This window comes from Macaca thibetana, chromosome 11, assembly GCF_024542745.1.
Source record: "Macaca thibetana thibetana isolate TM-01 chromosome 11, ASM2454274v1, whole genome shotgun sequence".
Taxonomy (NCBI): domain Eukaryota; kingdom Metazoa; phylum Chordata; class Mammalia; order Primates; family Cercopithecidae; genus Macaca; species Macaca thibetana.
The window spans coordinates 58,264,991-58,284,061 of NC_065588.1; the positions used below are offsets into that span (position 1 = coordinate 58,264,991).

Consider the following 19,071-nt stretch of genomic DNA (forward strand, 5'->3'; position numbering starts at 1 on the left):
GGATTCCACCTTGATGTGCATTCCCAGAGGTAGGAGAAAAATGAAAAAGTAGAATGAAAAACACCAAATCAACATTTTCATGTTGAACTCATAAAACTAAAGAAAAGAAAAAATGTTATAACAAAATAATAGCTGCCTATAATAAAAGTTCAGAACTCACTTTCTACAACATTCTTTCATTAGTTCTGAAGAATAAATTTGGCCTGTAGGTATGTCCATCGCCATTTTGTAGATGAGGAAATTTGGAAATTTGCCCGGACCACATTTAATGACAATAAAAATATAATCCCAGAATTGTCTAATTCTAAAATTCTTGCATTAATAACTAAAGGATGGGGGGAGGGCGCCCAAGATGGCCAAATAGGAACAGCTCCAACCTCCAGCTCCCAGCCTGAGCAAACACAGAAGATGGGTGATTTCTGCATTTTCAACTGAGGTACTGGGTTCATCTCAGTGGGGCATGTCGGACAGTCGGTGCTGGTGAGTGGGTGCTGTCCGACTAGCAAGAGCTGAAGCAACAGAACAAAGCTGGACGGGCAATGACTTTGACAAGTTGAGAGAAGAAAGCTTCAGTTGATCAAACTACTCAAGCTAAAGGAGGAACTACGTACCCGCGCAAAGAAACTAAAAACCTTGAAAAAAGAATGGCTGAATGGAGAACTAGAATAATCAATGCAAAGAAGACCATAAAAGAACTGATAGACATGAAAACCATAACACGAGAACTACATGACAAATGCACAAGTTTCAGTAACCAACTCGATCAACTGGAAGAAAGAGTATCGGTGATTGAAGATCAAATGAATGAAATGAAGCGAGAAGAGAGTGTAGAGAAAAAAGAGTAAAAAGAAATGAACAAAGCCGCCAAGAAATATGGGATTATGTGAAAAGACCAAATCTATGTCTGACTGGTGTGCCTGAAAGTGATGGGGAAAATGTAACCAAGTTGGAAAACAATCTGCAGGATATCATCTAGGAGAACTTCCCCAACCTAGTCAGGCAGGCCATATTCAAATTCAGGAAATATAGAGAACACCACAAAGATACTCCTCGAGAAGGGCAACTCCAAAACACATAATTGTCAGATTCACCAAAGTTGAGATGAGGAAAATATGTTAAGGGCAGCCAGAGAGAAAGGTTGGGTTACCCACAAAGGGAAGTCCATCAAACTAACAACAGATCTCTCAGCAGAAACTCTACAAGCCAGAAGAGAACATGGGCCAAAATTCAACATTCTTAAAGAAAAGAATTTTCAACCCAGAATTTCATATCCAGCCAAACTAAGTTTCATAAGTGAAGGAGAAATAAAAATCCTTTACAGACAAGCAAATGCTTAGAGATTTTGTCACCACCAGGCATGCCCTACAAGAGACCCTGAAGGAAGGACTAAACATGGAAAGGAACAACCAGTACCAGCCATTGCAAAAACATGCCAAAATGTAAAGACCATCGATGCTAGGAAGAAACTGCATCAACTAATGAGCAAAATAACCAGCTAATATCATAATGACAGGATCAAGTTCACACATAACAATCTTAACCTTAGATGTTAATGGACTAAATGGTCCATTTAAAAGACACACATGGCATATTGGATAAAGAGTCAAGACCCATCAGTTTGCTGTATTCAGAAGACCCATCTCACATGCCTAGACACACATAGGCTCAAAATAAAGGGATGGAGGAAGATCTACCAAGCAAATGGAGAACAAAAAAAAGCAGGGGTTGCAATCCTAGTCTCTGATAAAACAGACTTTAAACCATCAAAGATCAAAAGAGACAAAGAAGGGCATTACATAATGGTAAAGGGATCAATTCATCAGGAAGAGCTAACTATCCTAAATATATATGCACCCAATACAGGAGCACCCAGATTCATCAAGCAAGTCCTTAGAGACTTACAAAGAGACTTAGCCTCCCATACAATAATAATGGGAGACTTTAACACCCTGCTGTCAACATTACACAGATCAATGACACAGAAAGTTAACAAGGATATCCAGGATTGAACTCAACTCTGCACCAAGTGAACCTAATAGACATCTACAGAACTCTCTACTCTAAATAAACAGAATATACGTTCTTCTCAGCACCACATCGCACTTATCCCAAAATTGACCACATAGTTGGAAGTAAAGCACTCCTGAGCAAATGTACAAGAACAGAAATTATAACAAACTGTCTCTCAGACCACAGTGAAATTAAACTAGAACTCAGGACTAAGAGATTCAATCAAAACTGCTCAACTACATGGAGGCTGAACAACCTGCTCCTGAATGACTACTGGGTACATAACAAAATGAAGGCAGAAATAAAGATGTTCTTTGAAACCAATGGGAACAAAGATACAACATACCAGAATCTCTGGGACACATTTAAAGCAGTGTGTAGCAGGAAATTTATAACACTAAATGCCCGCAAGGCAAAGCAGGAAAGATCTAAAATTGACACCCTAATTTCACAATTAAAAGAACTAGAGAAGCAAGAGCAAACACATTCAAAAGCTAGCAGAAGGCAAGGAATAACTAAGATCAGAGAAGAACTGAAGGAGAGACACAAAATCCCTCCAAAAAATTAATGGATCCAGGAGCTGGTTTTTGGAAAAGATCAACAAAAATGATAGACTGCTAACAAGACTAAGAAAGAAGAAAAGAGAGAAGAATCAAATAGATGCAATAAAAAATGATAAAGGGTATATCAACACCAATCCCACAGAAATACAAACTACCATCAGATAATACTATAAATACCTCTATTCAAATAAACTAGAAAACCTAGAAGAAATGGATAATTTCCTGGACACTTACACTCTCCCAAGACTAAACCAGGAAGAAGTTGAATCCCTGAAAAGACCAATAGCAGGCTCAGAAATTGAGGCAAGAATTAATAGCCTACCAACCAAAAAAGTCCAGGACAAGATGGATTCACAGCCGAATTCTACCAGAGATACAAGGAGGAGCTGGTACCATTCCTTCTGAAACTATTCCAATCAATAAAAAAAAGAGGGAATCCTCCCTAACTCATTTTATGAGGCCAACATCATCCTGATACCAAAACCTGGCAGAGACACAACAAAAAGAGAATTTTAGCCCAATATCCCTGATGAACATCGATGCAAAAACTCTCAATAAAATACTGGCAAACCGAATGCAGCAGCATATCAAAAACTTATCCACCATGATCAAGTGGGCTTCATCCCTGGGAGGCAAGGCTGGTTCAACATATGCAAATCAATAAATGTAATCCAGCATATAAACAGAACCAAAGACAAGAACCACATGATTATCTCAATAGATGCAGAAAATGTCTTTGAAAAAATTCAACAGCCTTTCATGCTAAAAACTCTCAATAAATTCGGTATTGATGGAACGTATCTCAAAATAATAAGAGCTATTTCTGACAAACCCACAGCCAATATCATACTGAATGGGCAAAAACTGGAAGCATTCCCTTTGAAAACTGGCACAAGACAGGGATGCCCTCTCTCACCACTCCTATTCAACATAGTGTTGGAAGTTCTGGCTAGGGCAATCAGGCAAGAGAAAGAAATCAAGGGTATTCAGTTAGGAAAAGAAGAAGTCAAATTGTCCCTGTTTGCAGATGACATGATTGTATATTTAGAAAACCCCATTGTCTCAGTCCAAAATCTCCTTAAGCTGATAATGAACTTCAGCAAAGTCTCAGGATACAAAATCAATGTGCAAAAAATCATAAGCATTCTTATACACCAGTAACAGACAAACAGAGAGCCAAATCATGAATGAACTCCCATTTGCAATACTTTCAAAGAGAATAAAATACCTAGGAATCCAGCTTACAAGGGATGTAAAGGACCTCTTCAAGGAGAACTACAAACCACTCCTCAGTGAAATAAAACAGGACACAAACAAATGGAAGAACATACCATGCTCATGGATAGGGAGAATCAATACTGTGAAAATGGCCATACTCCCCGAAGTAATTTATAGATTCAATGTCATCCCTATTAAGCTACCAATGATTTCTTTCCCAGAATTGGAAAAAACTGCTTTAAAGTTCATATGGAACCAAAAAAGACCCCACATTGCCAAGACAATCCTAAGCCAAAAGAACAAAGCTGGAGGCATCATGCTACCTGACTTCAAACTACACTGCAAGGCTACAGTAACCAAAACAGCACGGTACTGGTACCAAAACAGAGATATAGACCAATGGAACAGAACAGAGCCCTCAGAAATAATGCCACACATCTACAGCCATCTGATCTTTGATAAACCTGAGAGAAACAAGAAATGGGGAAAGTTTTCCCCATATAATAAATGGTGCTGGGAAAATTGGCTAGCCATAAGTAGAAAGCTGAAACTGGATCCTTTCCTTACTCCTTATACGAAAATTAATTCAAGATGGATTAGAGATTTAAATGTTAGACCTAAAACCACAAAAATCCTAGAAGAAAACCTAGGTAATACCATTCAGGACATAGGCACGGGCAAGGACTTCATGTCTAAAACACCAAAAGCAATGGCAACAAAACCCAAAATTGACAAATGGGGTCCAATTAAACTAAAGAGCTTCTGCACAGCAAAAGAAACTACCATCAGAGTAAACAGGCAACCTACAGAATGGGAGAAAATTTTTGCAATCTACTCATCTGACAAAGGGCTAATATCCAGAACCAACAAAGAACTCAAACAAATTTACAAGAAAAAAGCAAACGACCCCATCAAAAAGTGAGCAAAGGATATGAACAGACACTTCTCAAAAGAAGACATTTATGCAGCCAACAGACACATGAAAAAATACTCATCATCACTCACCATCAGAGAAATGCAAATCAAAACCACAATGAGATACCATCTCACACCAGTTAGAATGGCAATCATTAAAAAAATCAGGAAACAACATGTGCTGGAGAGGATGTGGAGAAATAGGAACACTTTTACACTGTTGGTGGGACTGTAAACTAGTTCCACCATTGTGGAAAACAGTGTGGCGATTCCTCAAGGATCTAGAACTAGAAATACCATTTGACCCAGCCATCCTATTACTGGAGACATACCCAAAGGATTATAAATCATGCTTCTATAAAGACACATGCACACAAATGTTTATTGCAGCACTGTTCACAATAGGAAAGACTTGGAGTCAACCCAAATGTCCATCAGTGACAGACTGGATTAAGAAAATGTGGCACATATACACCATGGAATACTATGCAGCCATAAAAAAGGATGAGTTTGTGTCCTTTGTAGGGACATGGATGCAGCTGGAAACCATCATTCTCAGCAAACTATTGCAAGAACAGAAAACCAAACACCGCATGTCCTCACTCATAGGTGGGAATTGAACAATGAGATCACCTGGACACAGGAAGGTGAACATCACACACGGGGGCCTATTGTGGGGAGGGGGGATGGGGGAGGGATAGCACTAGGAGATATACCTAATGTAAATGACGAGTTAATGGGTGCAGCACACCAACATGGCACATGTATACATATGTGACAAACCTGCACGTTGTGCACTTGTACCCTAGAACTTAGAGTATAATAATAATAATAATAAATCACCAAGTGATAAGCAAAACTGATATGAAATCAAGTCCATCTCCATTTATTTATGAGGGAGATTAAATATATGCCTGTCACCCTGTGCCTTTCCGATTCAGAACCTATACTGAACTCTACTGTGCTTGACCTGTAGATACTTGCATGCCCTGCTTTTAAAGCAATTTCCGGGGGTCACTTCCTGATGTAGCCTGATTCCTTTTCCTCTTGTACAGTCTAGGTTACCCTTTTTTGTACATTTTTACCTCCAAAACATTCTATCTCCAAAAATGTGACTCAAAGGTAGAACGGGCGGCTATATAGTTTCAAAGAGGAGTCCTTGACATTTTTTCATGGATGACTAAATGCATGAAAAAATAAATTATATATTATGTATTTTAATATAGATATATGCTAACATTTCTTAGCTTGGGGAGGTTGTAGGGATTAGTTCAAATGTTTAGATAGCAATATTGTAAGAATAAAAACATGAACTTCTAAGTCAGAATGCCGGGGTTTGAGTCCAAACTTGAATGGCTTCTAATGATGTGGCCTTTACCCAACTTTACTTTTTTTGGATCTCCTGCTTCAATTTCTCCTGCAAATTTCTGGATCTCCTGCTTCAGTTTCTTCTACTGTAGCATGGGATAATGTATGTGAAATTCTTGGCCCACTGACAAGCACGTACTACGGATTCGATGGCTATGATATTAGAGAATAATGAGTCATATGTGTATGTTTGATCCTTGAGTGTTTGGGAGGCCAGTCCATTCATGAGATGATTGAAGGGAGTTTCAGTAGCACCAACAGCTGTAAACTCTCCGTGGACCTTAGCCTCATGACATGGCAACGATAATGCACAAGAAGATAGGTATTTGAGCTTTTAAATCAGACTGTTTGGGTTTAAAACTAGGCTTCCTGCTGACTATGTGACTTTGAACAAATTACTTAATAATTCAGATTATTCTCATTGTCAGTAAGATGAAGATAATAATATCTACCTAACAGTGTTGTTGGTATGAAGATTAAATGAGATAGTCTGTGTAAAATGTTTAACACTATGCATAGCAAATAATAAATGCTCAATAAATGCTAACCATTACTATAATCATTACTCAGTCAGACTAGCGTTTTCCTAAATTCATTCTGTGAGGCACCAGTTCCACAGATTGTTATTAAAGTATTAGTGAAAAATAAAGGGGGGAAATACATTTGTAACATTCTGAGTTCAACCAATTTAACTAGATGTTTTTAACAAGAGGCATATTGCCAAATATGCCTTTTTAGAAACATTTTCCAGGAACCTCCTCCACAGTGTAACAGAGCACACTAGTGTCCCCGGGAAGCCTCTCAGAGAAATATTGAGCTATAACAATCACCTGGTTTGGAACTTAGTAAACCAAATGTCTTTTTAAATCTTCCATTCTATTGCCTTTGTTTCCTCTCTCAGCACTCTTGCTATTTGTTTTAAGAATCTTCTCTTTTTTTCTACATTTTTTCAACTGTCCTGACTCCCCTCTGCGTCTAATCCCTGCAACCTTATTGTACTGTATATCACATAACAGAATGAACAGCAAAACTCATCTGACAGGAAGAGCTGCTTAGCATAATTCTTGATAATAGCTTCTCCTTAGCACATGGCCTCTGCTACAAGGGCAATGACCCATCATTTTTCCATACCATTGTGCACCCACCCAATGGTATGACAGAACTGACAGCTGGTCAAACTGATAACTAGACATATGGAAACAGAAACACCCACAAAGTCACAGCCTGTCAAAGTAAGGAAAGAAAGGAGAATGCATGTCAACATTTGGAAGGCTGTAAGGACTGGTATTTTCTCCTTTTCATAACACCCTCACTCCTGTCCAGTTAATTACTGTGTTCTGTCAATACTATCTCCAGAATATCTCTTAAATGTATATTCGTATATGTATTACTACTGCAACACCGCAATTCAGACCACCAAACTTTCTCACTGGCCGCAGCATCCTAACTGGACATTTGCCACCAAATTGCCCTCCTATGTCTGTCTTTTTCACAATTATATTTGCAGTATTTAGTAAGTGCCTGATAAATATTGTTGACTGAATGTAACGCATTCTCTATGCTATAGCCAAATATGTCTCTATGAGCGTGAAACATACTTGCTTAAAATCTTAGCATGATTCCCTTCTCTGCTCAGAACAGAAGACCATCATTCTTAGTAGAGTATAAAAATCCTGCAGCAGAATTCTTTTTAAGCTTTGATTCTTTCTTTATGTCTCTAATCTCATTTTATGCCATTTTGTCCCATCTTTCTCTCCACACACACTCATAGTCTATTTTTAACCCTAGAAAATTTCTCCAATGACTTCCAGCTAAATCTTAACCCCCATGCCACTTGAAATATGTTAGCTATTCCCTCCATTCCCACCCACTCTTCAAAATGGGTAACTTCTACTCACTAGTCATGGGGCAGGTTAGAATTCCTCCTATAGGATTTATCCAAGACCATGCTGAGTTCCCTTCTTTCTGCACAACAGTCACTTGCCATAGCATATTATAATCCACCTACTTATATTCAACCATTATTCTCATATAAGATTCCTAAAGACAGCAACTGTGTCCCATACATTTGTGAATCTGTAGGGCTCATCCAAAGTCCAGGTTAATAGCTGCTAAATAAGTACTTATTGAATGTTGGTGGTGCCTTACAGCCAAATATGTTGCATGGTGGTTAACAATGAGGAGGAATGAAGTATGTGCCAGCTCTCTAGATGACAAACAGGAAGTGAAAAAGAATGAGGGGGCAGTGTGCAGCAAGACAGAGCAAACTGAGGAGGAAAAGAGAAAAATGAAACCCAATCTTGAATGTGTTTTATTCTGATTTTTAAATAACAATCAAGTTTGAACAAAGTGAAGCACAATAGAGTGATCAAGGATTTCTGACAAAGGTACAATACCAGAGAAAAACACCTAAAGGAAAAAAGCTGAATGTACATTTCTTCTTTACCTTGCATGACAGCACAAAAGAAGGGACATTGCCTTCTTTCTCTATTTGCTAACAACCAGGTCTCAGTATAAAATTTACCACTACAGAAATACTGAATGTGGTCCTGGGCTCCAACACCGTTTAGAACTGTCACATTCATTTGTGAAAATGGCAAATTTTAAGTGAATTTTGCAACAGCAAAAACAGTGAAAAGAAACTGGAAACTGAAGAAAAATACACATAGAAGAGGAAACCTTGAAATCCCTCCCTGGCAGCAGCAGCAGCTTGCAAGGAGCACAAGGGAAACGAGGAAATTGAGAAATGGTAACCTTGGCAGTGAAGGATGTTGAAGTGAGAAGTTGTCAAAGTGGAGGACTGACAATTAAATCTCCTGGACTTTCTCCCACTCTTCTCTTCTGTTACATATTTCACTTATGTACACTGAAGTTTAGACTTTTGGATTATTTGAAACGCTTCTCATCCCACTAATGTTAAAAGTACATTTAACTGGCCGGGTGCAGTGGCTCACGCCTGTAATCCCAGCACTTCAGGACGCTGAGGCAGGCAGATCACAAGGTCAGGAGATCGAGACCATCCTGGCTAGCACGGTGAAACCCCATCTCCAATAAAAATGCAAAAACTTAGCCAGGCATGGTGGCAGGTGCCTGCAGTGCCAGCTACTCGGGAGACTGAGGCAAGAGAATGGTCTGAACCTAGGAGGCGGAGCTTGCAGTGAGCCTAGATCTTGCCATTGCACTCCAGCCTGGGCAACAGAGCAAGACCCCATCTCAAAAAAAAAATCATTTAATTGTTAAAAAGCAAGAAATAAAAACTGTTATGCTGTGAGAAAAATCATTTCCCCATGAAAACAGAAAGTAAGTTTAACTGGTATATAAACAAAAACCTGGAAGGAAAAAAGGGAGGAATAAAGGAGATAGTATAAAGGAGATGTATTAAAAAGATAGAAGTGGAGGTTAGAATCCAACCACCTGGCCTCTCCTTGAGCCTAAGACACTTCTGTGGAAACAGAGATCACATAAGGGAATATATTTTTTGTCTTTTTAGGAAAATTCTTTGCATTAATCTAAATATCGGACAAACCTAGTGTTAACTAGTTACAATGGCATGGACCTTAACAGACAAATCTCGAAACAAAATTCACCCTTAGGGCAGAATGCTCAGTAGATTAGTCACGCACCCTTTCTCCTCATAGGAACCAGAATGATCATTATAAAATATAAATCAAATGACATTACCCCACTGGCCCTATGCCTTGCTTAAAATCCCGGAATTTACCTACTCATTGAAATGAGAATAAAATATATATCTCTTACTGGAGAAAAAAGAAACAACATCATCTTCCCTCTCAACCACTCTGACTTCATTTCACATCCCTCTACCCCAGGTTCCCTATGCTTCAGGCACACTGGCCCTCCCACTATCCCCCCTACTAAGCTGATTCTAGACCTTACACTAAATGTTAATTCTGCCATGAAGGTTCTCTTACCTGTCTCTGTAGTGGTCTGCTTTTCATAATCACCTCCACAGAGGTTATTATGACCATCCTGCCCTCCAGAGTTCAGAGAGACCCACCCTGCAGTTTCTCTCTCTCTCTCTCTCTCTCTCTCTCTCTCCCCAAATAGCCTACAGCATTTTCTCTATTTATTCTAATCTAAAATTATTCTATTCACTACTTTATACAATTCTATAAGTGTCTATTTTCTCCCTTTTCCCATTAAAACGTAATTTGCATGAGAGCAAAGATCCTGCCTACAAGTCACTGCTCTAGCACATAGAACATCACCTGGATCATGGAACATCAAGAGATGTAGAATGAAGAAATAGGTATATTTTATAATCAGAACAAAAGAGATGACTTTTTTAATAGAGAAGTTTTATTACTTCTTTTAATTTAAAAAACATACTTTCCTTATATTCAACAACTAGAAATGGAGATGTGAAGAACGGTACATATTGGTGGAGTGATAGAAGAAGTGAGAAGAATGAGTGGGAGATGAGGAAATGGAAACAAAGACTAGATTACTCTTTCAAGAAACACACAGAGAAGGGAAGTAAAGATGGAGTGGTGGCTAGAGAGATTTAAACAAGATAACAGAGCCAAAAGAAAGGGAGTAGTTAAAGATACCAAAGTGAGCGTAGATTATGAAACTTAATTTTCAAATGAAGTCAAAAAATACGTGACAGTTTTGTCAATGTAAAGCATTCTACAGGTATAATTTATTATTGCTATTATTCCTTTAGTTTCCTTATTTTTATAGAAATGAAATGTATCCTTCAAAACTAAACCCTTCTTTGTTCTTACAAACAGATTAATACTAATATTCTACTAAATAGGACATCGAGAGCTACAAGTTTGACTACATTGCTGTTTTTATCCAAAATCATGTCTAACCTGAGTAGAATTGTATAATACTCTGCCTGTATATAGAATATTCAAGTAGTTACTGAAATAGCAATTGTCTTTAGGTGGATGGTGCCATCGATATTGACAGAGATTAAATATTAAAGCACAAGAGACTCATATGTAAGTTGTATATATAAAGGGTATATAGTAACAAATTAGGAGATTAACTCATACATGTAATCATGTATGTTGTGTGTTAAATCATCCAGAAACCAAGGTGGTTGATTTTAATCATTTCAATTACTGCAGTTTTTCTTTTCACTTCACATCATATATCAAGTATCACCACATGATGGTATTTTAAGCCACATTCACTAGGCACATTATGTGAGTCAGAACATTCCTATTGAAGAACTAGTATTTACATTTTCTATATTGTAAATTATTATCAAAAGTTTATGGAGTTATATTTTCACAAGCTAGTCATATGATTTGCCGAATTAGGTCATATTTTCTTAAACAACTTCAAAACACAGACTTTGGAACCTAAATCAGTTTCTAAACTTTGTCTGAATTGAAACACTTGTTTTAAAATGTTCATTACGTTTGATATATCCGTGTTTTGTAATGAATCCAGCTCTTAATTCTATTCACTAAAGAAGTCAACCCTGGAGATTTAGCTAAGAAAGCTGCATTGGTTTCTAAGGATTTCCTGGCAGCAAACACAAGCCTCATTTAAGAACCACAAGTATCTGCTTCCTTCACCCAGATTTTATACTTTCATTCATTTACCCACAATACTGCAATTTTGGTGGGTACAAAAACTCAGGAGCACTATTGCTTTATGCCTAGCCGTGTATAGCCAAATTGTTGGATTTGTGCAAATACCTTTACCACCCACAGATTGAAATGATATAGAAGAGAAATGTATTATCATTTAAATGATTTCTCTAGAAACACAATATTCCAAGGCGCCAAGCTCTAACATCCAAAACAGAAAACAATGCTGTAAGGCAAAGATAAAGCAATCATTTAAGATTCTTCAGAGCCCTAGAAAGACACCTGAAATGATCAAGGCTAAGCTACATCACCTTGCATCTATTATTACAAGTGAATCACTTGCCCTCCTTTCTATCTATAAAATGGGAATGTCGTCTATTTTTTTCAAACAGAAATGTCATTAGAATAAACAAGAAATCATGGGAGAGTTTGAACTTAAAGATGTGAAAAATCAGAGGTGTTACTGTTTCTTCAAAGGTCCTTCTCCCAGAGCATGGGCTTATAAGTCAGAAAAACCAAACGTGATCCTGGATTCCAACAAATAATAGTCAAATAAATATGTCATCTTTACTTAACATCGAGTCTCAATGCACACACAGAGAACGTATAAATAATATTACATATAATATTGTAATGTATGTATGTAATGAATGTATAAATATTACTACATATGTTGTAAAGAATGAGCACAAAAGAGATAAAGCTAACTGTATGTCTTTCATTCTCACACGCCCTGTTGAGGCATTTTACTCCTCTCAGTGGCTGTAGATAGTTTGAGGAAGGTGCATCCATCATATTTAAATTTCATATCTCTTTCCATTTCAGTCATAATCCTAAACTACATTCTTTCTCCGCATTTCTGTTTTGTATTCAGTACTCCTCTCCTTATCAATTGCTTATTGTTTTATATTATTATCTATCTCCTCCAGGGTCCAAATCTGTTTTTCCCAAAGAAAAAAATTAAGGAAAATACGGTGCGATTATATAGTATGACCAAAAGTGAGATTTCATACTGAACCACTGTAACAAGATATGCATATATCAAAAAACAAGCCATCAAAAATTTGAGTCTAATCAAGCTAAAATGTAAAATGTATTAAAGCTACTAAATTGAAAATAAATCTAATTTTTGCAATTTAATATGAAATGCATGTGTCCACAAAATCATGATGATGTTTGTAAAGGAGAGGGCTGGATAACTGAATCTAGACAACACAAAACCTTGTTTTATATTTGCCCTCTTCTACAAAAACTTCAGACAAAAGTACTAACAATTAGAAAAATTTGGATTACCTTCTCCTACCCTCTTAATACAATGACACTATGTCACAACATGAATTAAAGCAAGTGGTAGGAGACAAGCAGATGATTTGTAGATCTGTAAACAACCCACAAAGCTTCCACTCCTGCATGATCTGGAGATGACTACATTTCACAAATGTTAGGTGGAGCACCATTATATGGAATAAGAAAGAAAACTTCCAATTATATGTAGCCTCTTATGGATGGCTAAATCACTAGCCTTATATTTAATTTTGTGATTATATATGGTAAAAAGAGATAACTCTGCACATCGCATCTAAGTTCTGTATATAATATTCATAATAAAATATTTTCTTTCTTTTTTAATAAGACTTTTATAATGCAAATAATAAGACTTTTATCAATGCAAATAAGCTATGGTAATGGAACCAGTTCTGAATATTTCTTCACTCTATTATCATTGGGACTAGTTAAGACTTTTACTCCTTTTGTTCTGGTGTACCTGTTCTCTTGGGAAATGAGGCACGGAAGAAATCCACATCACCTCAGCTCTTTCTCCTGCATGCTGGCAAACGAGTGAAAGAATGAGTGAGAACAACGACAACCATCTTTAAGAGTTCTTTGTTAGCATAAAGTTTGTGGTCCAAGAACATTTATTCTCACCATGGTAACACCTACATATATGAAGGACTCTCCATTTTATGCATTTAACCATCCAGTATGGTCAATATGCCAGCAAGCACTAGCTAGTTAACAGCACACATTCAGAGAGAAAAACAGCTTTACCAGCAAACCATTGCAACATGGAAACTCCCCCTCAACACAGATTGTTCTCAAAGGTAAGTGAACTGAAGAGCTAAAGTTTCATATCTGAAGGCCTCTGCTCATATAACCATCCCTTCTAAAGCACCAACATCAACATATTTCAACCATACCATCAAAAATTATAAAAACAAAGCGTTAAAAAAAAAATGATAGCAGTTACGTGTCAAAAAGAATGCTATTCTGTGTTCTCAAAAGAAACCAAAAGGAAAGAGTCCAAGAATAGAATGTTTAATCAAGTTCACTTGAATTCACACTGCTCTCTGAGAATAATAGTTGAAGCAACATTTTTGGACAATTATGTGCACTAGCATTAAATCCCCGAGCACAGCAACGTCACAAAGCACAATGGAAGAGACAGTGATGCTAGGACCCACACACTTTTATCACCACATTCTATTCACACTCCTTATATGTGTTTGATAGTTGTACATTACTTCATATATTTCAATGAGCTGTCTTTGAGGGAAAGGTAGAACATTATCAGATTTTAATATAACAAAGTACCATCCTCAGCTTTCAGCTAACAGCTTAAGCAACTGAGAACTCAACTGATTAGGAATCAAAGAAGCAACCACTCTGTGCTACAAACCTCAGTCGACAGTAAGCCTCTATAACATATCGCTTTCTGACTTGTTCTTTTTGCAATAAGATTTCAGTGCCTTTTAGAATCTCACTTCTTTACTCTTTCCTTTCATGAATAAAATCAATCACATAATATACACTACTCTAACTTCTATTTGCCATCAACTGCTTTGTTCCACTCCTAACATTTTCCTTATGGATGAATTTGGCTTCCTCAGTCATGATGCAGGTATTTTCCTACAGTATGCAATCATATGGCAAAGCAGCAGTCAAGTGGTTAAGTGTGCAATCTTGAGAAATTTTCCCAATGGTAAGATGTATTCTATTGTGAAATTATGCCCCAAGGTGGTGGTGGAAGCCTATTACCTGGGTCTAGTTTCAAAAAATTCTCCAAAGAACACCCTGAGGAAAGCCCTATATTACAGGGATATGAAGAACTAGTCCAAACTACAGCCATCGTCATTTCAAATTGGCTGAAAACCTACCGACCTAATTTCTTCTCGATTTATATCCCATTACTTCAATTGCTAGGAACAAGGATTCAGGACACATCAGGTAGAATACTACACAAAACAAGTGCCAGATATCGCTACAGTTTAGCAACAATTTAACCAGTAATCCCTGAGTTAACACTCTTCTTGTAATGTACAATGGACATGAGAGTACTTTGTAAACTGTATAGTAGTCTACAAATTAGACTTATTACAAAATCATACTAAATTAGGTAATAGGGTGAATGGATAAACAAATTGTGATATAGATATATATATACACACACACACATATACATATATATACACACACAATGGAATATTATTCAGCCTTAAAAAGAAATTACAACATAGATGAACTTGGAAACACGTTAAGTGAAATAAGCCAGACACAAAAGTACAAATACTGTGTGATTCTACGTACATGAAAGGTACCTAGAATAGTCAAATTCATTGTGACAGAAAGTAGAATAGAGATTACTAGGAGCTGAAGGGAGGGGGAAATGGAGAGTTACTATTTAATGAATATAGAGTTTTTGTACAGGATGATTTTTAAAAGAGTTCTGGAATACATAGCAGTAATATACAACATTGTGAACGTACTTAATGCGGCTGAATTGTACAAAAAATGGCTACAATGGTAAACTTTATGTTATGTCTATTTTACAACAATAAAAATGAAGAAAAACACATAAAATGGCAAGAGTCATAACGGGAACAGTTCTGCTCATTGGCTCTACCATATAACCTACATTTATTTTCTTCGTGGCACTGAACAGTATTTGAAATAGTATTAACCTATTTGCTTACTTGTTTATTGTCTCTCTCTCCCCCTAGTAGAATACAATTGACTATAAGAGCACAAACCTATGCCTTCTATTTCACTACTTTACTTCCAGCATTTATGATGTTTCTTATCACAGAGTGTGTGCAGAATAAATATGTGTTGAATAAATAAATAGATGGAAGAAACACTACATATGTCCTTTTAATTTTGAGTTTGGTTACTCTGCATGATCATATGCATTTTCTTATGTCCAATAACATTTAATGTCTCTACCTCTTGTAGGCAGTAGAATACTTTCAATTGTTGTTTATATTACATGTAAGTCTTGTATCTGTAAATAGAAGCTAAGCTCCTTGACAAACCATACACTATAGCTCTATTTCCCCACAAAGTATCTTACTTTTGCATAATGCCATATGGTATACTAAGAACTTTTACATCTGTGATCATCGTTGGTTCACATGATCATGAGGCTGGCAGATGGAATCATCCCTCTTGCAGAGATGAGGGAGCAGGCTGAGAGAAGGTAAGTGACTTGTTCAAAGTCAAAGTTAGTAAGTAGCACAGCCAGAACTCAAAACCAGTTATCCACCAGGCACAGTGGTTCATGCTGTGGCTCAATGCTTTGGGAGGCTGAAGCATGAGGATCACTTGAGACAGAAGTTGGAGTCTGCAGGGAAATGTGATGGCACCACTGCACTCCAGCCTGGGCAACATAGCAAGACCCTGTCTCAAAAAAAATGTTTAAAAAGTTCTTCCAGCTTCAGGTCCAAAGTTCTTTTCATTAAGAGTCTGATAATGAAGAAGCAGCAGCTTCTCCACTCCTTCTCAAATCTCCGCCTGTTTGGGGCCCACCTACTTCCACTCCTGCCTCCACTATGTCCATCAATGTGACCTAGAAGTCCCATAAGGTGTCCACCTCTGACCCCTGGGCCTTCAGCAGCCACTCCTACATGAGTGGCCTGGTGCCCCCATCACCTACTCAAGCTTTTCCCAAGTGGGCAGCAGCAGCTTCCAGGGTGGCCTGGGCAGAGGCTTTGGTGGGGCCAGCAGTATGGGAGGGATCACTGCTGTCATGGTCAACCAGAGCCTGCTGAGCCCCCTTAACCTGGAGGTGGACCCCAACATCCAAGCCAGGCCCTGCACACCCAGGAGGAGAAGCAGATCAAGACCTTCAAAACAAGTTTGCCTCCTTCATCAACAAGGTACGGTTCCTAGAGCAGCAAAACAAGATACTGGAGGTCAAGCGGAGCCTCCTGCAGCAGCAGAAGTTGGCTCAGAGCAACATGGACAATGTTCCAGAGCTACTTCAACAAGCTGAGGCTGCAGCTGGAGACTGGGCCAGGAGAAGCTGTGGCTGGAGGTGGAGCTTGGCAACACACAGGAGCTGGTGGCGGACTTAAGGAACAAGTACCATGATGAGATCAATAAGCATACAGAGATGGAGAATGAATTTGTCCTCATAGAGAAGGATGCGATGAAGTTTACATGAACAAGGTAGAGCTGGAGTCTTGCCTGGAAGGGCTGACTGGTGAGATCAACTTCCTCAGGCAGCTGTATGAAGAGGAGATCAGGGAGCTTCCTTCCCTGATCTCCGACACGTTTATGGTGCTGTCTGTGGACAGCAGCCGCTCCCTGGACATGGACAACATCATCGCTGAGGTCAAGGCCCAGTAGGAGGAGATCGCCAACTGCAAATGGACTGAGGCTGAGATCAAGTATGAGGAGCTGCAGACGCTGGCCGGGACGCACAGGGATAACCTGCCGCGTACAAACACTGAGATCTCCGAGATGAACCAGAACGTCAGCTGGCTCCGAGGGCCTCAAAGGCCAGAGGGCTTCCCTGGAAGCCGCCATCACAGATGTTGAGCAGCTCGGGGAGCTGGCCATAAGGATGCCAACACCAAGCTGTCCGAGCTGGAGGCCACCCTGCAGCGGGCGAAGCAGGCCATGGCGTAGCAGCTGCGTGTATACCAGGAGCTGATGAATGTCAAGCTGACCCTGGATATCAAGATTGCCACCTACAAGAAGCTGCTGGAGGGCGAAGAGAGCTGGCTAGAGTCTAGGATGCAGAACATGAGTATCTACTCGAAGACCACCAGTGACTACGCAGGAGGGCTCAGCTCGGCCTATGGGGGCCTCACAAGCCCTCTCCTTAGCTATGCCGGAGCTCCAGCTTTGGCTCTGTAGGGGGCTCCAGCTACTTCAGCGGCACCAGCTCCACCAGGGCTGTGGTTGTGAAGATCGAGAACCGCGATGAGAAGCTAGTGTCTGAATCCTCTGAAGTCCTGCCGGAGTGAACGGCCACGGTAGCCCCTCCCACCCTACCCCCACTGCAGCTGCCCCAGAGCCAGTGAGAGAGGTTGCTGTGCAGGAGAGCACAGGCAACAAGAGACCCACGTGAGGCTCAGCGCTAGCCCTCAGCCCACCTGCGGGGGGAGTTTACTGCCAGGGGGACCCCCCCTTCCCCATACCTCCAGCTACAAAACAATTCACTTTTTTCCCAACATAAACCCTCAGCGAGCTCTGCCAACTGTCAAAAATAAAAAAAAAAAAAAAGTTTGATAATGAAAACGATTCTAATGTCTTATTTCCATAATACAAAATAGAATATGTTAAAATAATTCCTACTAATTTTTTTTTCTCGGCCTATGAAAAAAGATGCCTTTAAATGCTAAACAAGAGAGGAATTATACATGGCTAGAAATAAATTTAGCTGATTATTTGACAATATAATATTGTATATACAGTTATCCATTTCTCAATAATCAGGATACTTTCTGAGAAATGCATCACTGGGCAATTTTAACATGTGAACCTCATAGAGTGCACTGACACAAACCCATACGGTTTGTGTAACCTGCTACACACCTAGGCTGTGTGGGATAATCTATTGCTCCTAGGCCACAAACTTGTAGGCAACTGTAACACAATGGTATTTGTGTATCTGAGCATATCTAATTACATAGAAAAGGTACAGTAAAAATAGCATATTAAATCTTATGGGACCACCACTGTATGTACAGTTCATCAGTGGCCAAAACATTGTATGTGGCTTATGACTGTACAGAAAAAATTGACTACAAATATATGATGGGTCCAGTAGGAGCCATACAGGCCAGTCAGTGAAGTAAGGGCTCAATCATCTCACTGTCCAGTTCACCTCCAGGACACTTTCAGCTTCAGCCAATTGAAGACACATGGGAAGGAGAGCCTCATACCACCCCCACCCTCCCATTTTCCTTCAGGAGCCAGAAATCCAGAATCATATCTGAAATTCATCATTTTTAAATGTTATCAATTAATCTCATTTTAAAGAACATTCTGCATGTCAAATACAGCCTGTGGGCAACCAGGGCGTGGCTTCAGTTCTAAGCTATCTTATTTCTGAGTAGGTACCACTTTCTACTCATGGACTGTGTCAACTCTGACTTGAATCAGAAAAAAAAAAAAAAAAAAAAAAAAGCAAGAAGAGAGCA

General features: G+C 38.8%; 1 protein-coding gene and 1 pseudogene across 3 annotated transcripts in view; one reads left to right on the plus strand and one right to left on the minus strand.

Moving 5' to 3' along the window:
- The window catches only part of TAFA2 (TAFA chemokine like family member 2), a 502,254-nt gene that overhangs the window by 168,523 nt on the left and 314,660 nt on the right, over positions 1 to 19,071 (minus strand). The gene's annotated exons all lie outside the window — the stretch shown is intronic.
- Positions 16,471 to 17,892, plus strand: LOC126930860 (keratin, type II cytoskeletal 8-like; annotated as a pseudogene).